At 46.9% G+C, this 6627-nt stretch overlaps 1 long non-coding RNA gene across 1 annotated transcript; it reads right to left on the bottom strand.

Annotated features, from left to right (window-relative positions):
• Positions 1–2634: 2634 nt before the first annotated feature.
• On the bottom strand, positions 2635–6320 carry LOC114809188. The gene is made up of 2 exons (XR_003756959.2): positions 6036–6320; positions 2635–2801 (listed from the first exon to the last, which is right to left on the bottom strand). It is a non-coding gene; the product is annotated as an uncharacterized LOC114809188 (long non-coding RNA).
• Positions 6321–6627: the final 307 nt, after the last annotated feature.

Genomic DNA, 6627 nt, shown 5'->3' with positions numbered 1-6627 from the left:
GAGAGAGTCTGTCTTTTGGTGAAGAGCAGGATTATTTTCTTCAGCCTTTCCCCCCCCCCCCCCCCCCCCCCCCCCCCACCGTTCATCTCTGAAGCTGTTAAAGCCAAGGGATCCCGTTTATTTAGGGAAGCTAGTCAGCGGGGTCACTGCATAAGAGGAAGGTGTGTAAAACAAGGACACTGGCGGTAGCCTGAGGATCCCCAAACTCCCCACTTTTTTGGTAAAAAGCCAGGAAAAGAATTCAAGGGCTAGAAGGGCAAAGTAGAAAGGAAAACAGATGGGAAGGTGAGTAATTAACACACACCGACAAGAAAGTAAAGGAAAGCAAGAAAAAGGGTTGTGTCATTGAGTGAGGGGCACTCATTGATACTATGTGTGATTTCAAACCAAATAAACAGGACAGATCTTTGTTCGGGACGAAGGGTTTGAAATGTAAATGCTAAACATGGTGGCTCTTTTGTTTCCTTATCTGGTATTTCTATGACTGTTTTAAAAGAAAGCTATCAAAGAGCTGAATACAGGATTCCTGGCATAGGTATATTTTATTGGGACTAGTCCTGTCACAGGTTGAGATTCAATTTGTTTGTGTTTTCGCTGGGGCAGGCGCTAAAAGCTGCCTATACTTTAAACAGATAATGTCCTTGTAATTTGAAGGTAGTTACATAGAAGGAAAGCATTGTCCTGCCTTTATTTTGTGTTTGTTGGCCCAAAAAGAAATACTGTATCTTTAAATTAGGAGTAGCCGAATAATGAATCTTGGGCAGTGAAAAGGCTAATGTGCTGTGGCAGAGAAGGAGTTTAATCTAATTTAGTTGGAGGGTGTCTGTCTGTGGTGTTGTTTTTTTGGAGTGTGGGAATAGAGGAGAGAAGCTGCCCCCTTGAATGGATCCTCCTGAGCCAGAAGCAGTGGGGAGTCCCTTAGACGCCGCTGATCCAAAGCTAGGCCATGAAAGGGGGATTAAAGAAATGTTCTGATTTGCAATTCACACTAATGCACCCCGTCGAACCTTTGGTAATATTTCAAACCACATTTCAACGGAAGTACCCTTAAAACAGCCAGCTAAATTATAGCGGAGCTGCAGTCTCCAGCCCAGCCACCCATTTCACGATGAGGATGATTTTCGGAGGGGGGGGGGGGGGGGCTGGTTAGTTATTGGTGTTTCTTCCTTCTCCCTCTTCCGCTACTCTTACACTTTGTGTTTTCAAAAGTAATTACAGTTTGGGCGCCTTCTGAATTTACCCCTACAGTACCCACATACTCCGTTCTGCCTACAAATAGGCCTTGTTTTGTCTGTCGAAGACAGCGTTTAAACTGGCCAGGGTGGCTTAGCTTTCGGGAAAAGGGAAAGAGCACGGGCTCATCAATTAAAACAACCATTCGCCAGGCGTGTTTTCCGTTTGACATCATTTTAATTATTTGCAGCATCTTATACCTCACGATGGAAGGAAACAGTGATTAGCGGGCTTCGGTTTTAGAGCCATCCTTTGCCCTGTTAGAACTTCTCAAAGAAAGGCTGCTTGTTTAGTCATGTGAAGCTGAAAGTTTCAAAACTGGAGATTAAATGCTCACGCAAACATGACATCTGTGGGTGAAGGGGGACCCACCACAAGCACTTAACTGGATAATCAGACAGTGGATAAAGTCAGGCATCCCAGTAGCACAGCTCCAGTAGTGATGGCTCATGAAACGCCTTTAAAATATCCTGACCTGATTTTCCCACTTGAGTTTATTCCTGTCACAGAATTTGCCACTGTAACTGAGCTAGGTGGCAGGGCTAGGATCCATTTCACAATCTTTTACTCTTTTAATTAACTTGTAATACACCAGGACTATCATTTATTTTCCCTTTACTCCTCGAGTGTCGGTACATTTATCTCGAGAGAGATTATTTGGGTTTTCTTTAATCCTGTTTCAGAAAACCTTGCCTTGCACTGTAATTTCCATTCACTGTAACGTACATAGAAAAGATTCAACTTTGATTTTTAGCATTATCCGTATCAAAGTGTTTTAGAACACTTTTACCACAGAAGCTTATATGGCATTAGACTCTGCTAGGCCACTTCTGCCCTCTCTATTCTCTTGTACCTCTGAAAAATATTTAGTTCTGGTTTAAATTATTACATGGCTCATTAAATATTCCCTTTCAAAATCTTTCACTTTCTTCAGTGAACATTTGCAAGACTTGAAGGTGGGCATGTTAAATAATGATGCCTCGGCAATATTTTCTGAGGTTGGAGTAAAACGTCCCTTTCCTGTGAGCTTGGCACATTATTCGAAATCATGTTTAATTATAAAGTTTCATTAAAAACCTTTGCTCAAAATTTTAGAAGCCTAATAAGATTTCCATTAATTTAAACATATCACTATTCCCACGACAGGCCCAAATGCTTTCTTTTTCCTCTTTCATCCATGGTTAAATATGTAAATAAAATGTCTAAAGTCATTCTTCAAAGAAGACAAAAGAAAAAAGAGCTGAGGGAAAAGACAGCCATAAAATTCCTCCCAATTCTCCATAACATTTGCCAGAGGGGGGCCAGTTGCTAGCCAGGGCCTATCAGCAGGGGAGCCTGGCTGCTCCATAGATTCACACATCTCAAATCCCACACACGGGAGAAAAAAAATAAAATAAAATATCTTTTCAGCTGGAGCCATCAAAAGGCTCTTTTCATTTATTAGTTACAGAGTTATCTTCCAGTTGCTGATTTCTCAGAGCCCTTATTTTCTATCATAATGTCTATTTGTTGGTTTCCATCTCAGGTTGGTTGAGGCAGGGGCACTTCTGGAGACTTTTTTTTTTTTCCTTTAATGAGAAAAACAGGAAAGACAATGATCTGCATGCAGTAAAGATAGAAGCTAAAATAACGGACCTGAACTTGGCTGAATTAAAAGGCCACGTAAAAGATCAATTAAGAAATGCTTTCTCAAATAGTTCATACACGCCTCAAGGGTGGTTTGTCTAGCTTTCTTTACATGGAGGTTTCAGTAGGTTTGAGGGAAATCAGAAATAGAAAAGAGCCCAGGAAGGTCTACTGATTAAAAAAAAAAAAAAAGAAGGCAAAGAGCAAATTGACATTCATTTCATCGTTCGTTTTTAGTAAGGATCTTACAACCTGGGGCTCTTGAAATAAAAAATTCCATAATGAAAAAGAGCAGTCTTCAACCCTACGTGATTTTCACTTTACAAATGGAAACAAAGGGCTGGTAAGTGTTTGTGGCTAAGTAAATTGTTTTAATATTCTCTTTCCTTCCCTCTGGAATCACTCTCACCAAGATCCTGGGTGCAAAACTCTAATTATTTCCCTTGAATTCAATGACAAGAACTTCCCTTCGCTGCTCCCTTACCCCCAACCCATTAAAAAAAAAAAGAGAAACGTAGACCATGAAGAAATCAGAGAGGACCTTTCACGTAGGCGGCCAGTTATAAAGGTATCATTCTCCATGTTTGCGTCTCCAGCAGGCTACTCCCGGGACTCTGAGGGAGTCACATCAATCAGTCAATCCTATTGAGCCCTGACTGAGTGCAGAACACTGCACTAAGCACTTAAAAGAATACAATATAACAGAGATGGCACTTAAAAGAGTACAACATAACAGAGCGGGTAGACACGTTTCCCGCCCACAAGGATCTTACAGTCCAGCGGGAGCCAAATGGCTAAGGCTGGCAACATGGATCTGTCTAAAAGACTCCTTGGGGGACCCCTGGAAAAGATAGGAAAAGTGGAGGGCGGGGCTGTCCTGGAAGTCTTTTCCTTCCAGACATTCACGGGCAGCATCTTTAGGGAAGAAACCAAGGCTGAGGTCTGTCTCAAGTCTCTTTTGTGTCTATTTATCACGAGGAGGTGGATTAACCCATAGCTTGACTGTGGGCAGGGAACATGTCTACCCAATCGGCGAGATTATGGCCTCCCAAGCACTTGGTACAGTGCTCTTCACACAGTAAGCACTCAATAAATACCATTGATTGATTGACTGTTTGCTTGACTGATTGTTTGATGGACTGATTGGTTTCTCTTGAGAACCCAGAGCGATATCAACTTTGGCTCACCGGGATTGGCTAGTTTCCAAGAGAACCACCATCCTTCTGATGAGGAAGCCTAAAAAGAAAAACGCCCAGTGCCCGATCTTGGCCCCGGCCCTTTTCAGGAGCGTCCCCACACACCCAGGGCTAGCTTTTCCGAGCCGGGTGTCTCTAACAAACCAAGCAAGAGCTGTTCAAAGGTAGGCTAAGGATTGCCGGTTTTCAACACACCTCGCACGGTCCTCTGGGCATTTGGGGGAAAGTAGCTGAGTGGATTTCAAGGGTGGTAACCATCCTGCATTCCCTCCAAGCATCCGGTTGTCTCAGGCGGCGGACTTTGGTCTGACGCAATAATGGCCTGGTTCGCGCTCTTCTACTCTTTGGGTCATCTTTCCATTAGTAATAATAATGTTGGTATTTGTGAAGCGCTTACTATGTGCAGAGCACTGTTCTAAGCGCTGGGGTAGACACGGGGGAATCAGGTTATCCCACGTGGGGCTCACAGTCTTCATCCCCATTTTGCAGATGAGGTAACTGAGGCACAGAGAAGTGAAGTGACTTGCCCACAGTCACCCAGCTGACAAGTGGCAGAGCTGGGATTCGAACTCACGGCCGCGGACTCCAAAGCCCGTGCTCTTTCCACTGAGCCACGCTGCTTCTCTAATTAATAAGAATTCCAATAATAATAATGATGATGGTATTTGTTAAGCGCTTACTATGTGCCGAGCACTGGTCTAAGCGCCGGGGTAGATACAAAGTAATCAGGCTGTCCCACGTGGGGCTCACAATCCTAATCCCCATTTTACAGATGAGGGAACTGAGGCCCAGAGAAGTGAAGTGACTTGCCCAAAGTCACACAGCTGGCGGAGCTGGGGTTAGAACCCGTGACCTCTGACTCTCAAGCCCGGGCTCTCTCCACTAGGCCAAGCTGCTTCTCTGTATATACGGCATGCTCGAAATGGACTTGGCCAGAGGCAGTGGAGATCCAGGGAAAACGAGAGACGGTGGGCTCAAAAATCACACAGTGAACTTCATATTATTATAACGGATTATTATAACTTAATAAGCAGTTAGTGCAGTGTTCTATAAATAGCACGGATGGATACTCTACGGGGACGTGATGGACGTACTAACACGTAGGCATATCCTATGTAAGACATATTTATTATAACTCTGCCCGGTGCACGAATCGCCTTTGAAACAGTGTGGCCTGGTGGAAAGAGCCCGGGCCTGGGAGTCAGAGGACCTGGACTCCGCCATTTGCCTGCCGTGTGACTTTGGTCAGGTCACTTAACTTCTCTGGGCCTCAGTTTCCTCCACTGTAAAAGAGGGATTCAGTATCTGCCCTCCCTCCTACTTACACTACGAGCCCCATGTGGAACAGGGACCTCGTCTGACCCGATTAACCTGTATCTACCTCAGTGCCGAGAGGAACGTCTGTCAGGTAGTAAGTGCTTAACAAATACCACAACATAAACCTGAACGCCTATGTCGATACCGTTGACGGTGGCGGCGAGGTACCGCATCACACGGGGCATTCCGCTTCATAGCTTGCCCTCCCGAGCACTCGGGTCGGCGCTCTGCCCGCAGCAAGCCCTTACTACCTTACTAGAAGCAGCGTGGCTCAGCGGGAGGGGCCTGGGCTCCGGAGCCAGGGGTCACGGGTGGGACCCCCGGCTCTGCCACCTGTCAGCTGTGTGAGCGTGGGCAGGTCACTTGACTTCTCCGGGCCTCAGTTACCTCCTCTGTAAAATGGGGATTAACCGTGAGCCTCACGCGGGACGGCCCGATTACCCCGGATCTACCCCGGCGCTCGGGACGGTGCTCGAGCGCTTCACAGATGCCAACGTTACCCTTGTCCGATCAGTGGCTCCATCTCGCATCCTCTGACTCTTATTCCCTTCCTTTGGTTAGGGGGTCAGACAGTAGACAGAGGAAATCCTCCCGGCTAGAAGTGGGAGCATGTTTATTTAGCCTTATTTGACTACGAGGGCCGGGAGGGCATTACGACTATACCGTACGAAATGTAGATCTTTTCACTTCACACCAATCCAGCTTCCTCCAGCCCAAACAAAGGCCCGGTCGCCGAAGCCAAACGAAGTCCGGGGAGGTCATCCCTCTGAAGTCGGGCAGGATGGGCAGTGACCCCAGTGACGTTCTTCACCGATGTGTTTCCGGGACCAAGGGGGTGTGGGGGGGGGCCGAGCCGTTCCCTAGGGACCGCTCCGGAGACGGAGGGATGGACAGAGCCACCAGATCCGGACCGACGAAGTAGGGGTGGGCCTTCAGTTCGGGTTGAAGGCATTGATCCCAGAGGAAGCCTCTCCTGTCTTCCTCCTCCTCCTCCTCCTCCTGCCCAAAGTCCCCCCACCCCGGTCTCCACTCTTCCCCCTCCTCCCCGCCCCCGCCCCGTCTTTCCCGGGTCACTTTCTTCTCCGCTTTGAAATTTCAAAAGGAAACCGGTCCGCATCTCTTCCCCCGCAGCGCCTTGGGCTGCTAAATACCCGGCCCCCGAGAAGAAACGAGTCGCTTTATTAGCCCTGCGAATCCCTTTATGGCCCTAGCAATAAAACGCAAATCCCTGCTCCCTTTGAAAGCGGCCCCCACC

This window comes from Ornithorhynchus anatinus, chromosome 2, assembly GCF_004115215.2.
Source record: "Ornithorhynchus anatinus isolate Pmale09 chromosome 2, mOrnAna1.pri.v4, whole genome shotgun sequence".
In the NCBI taxonomy this organism is placed as follows: Eukaryota; Metazoa; Chordata; class Mammalia; order Monotremata; family Ornithorhynchidae; genus Ornithorhynchus; species Ornithorhynchus anatinus.
The sequence above is the reverse complement of the archived record's forward strand: the minus strand, read 5'-3'. Positions and strand labels throughout refer to the sequence as shown.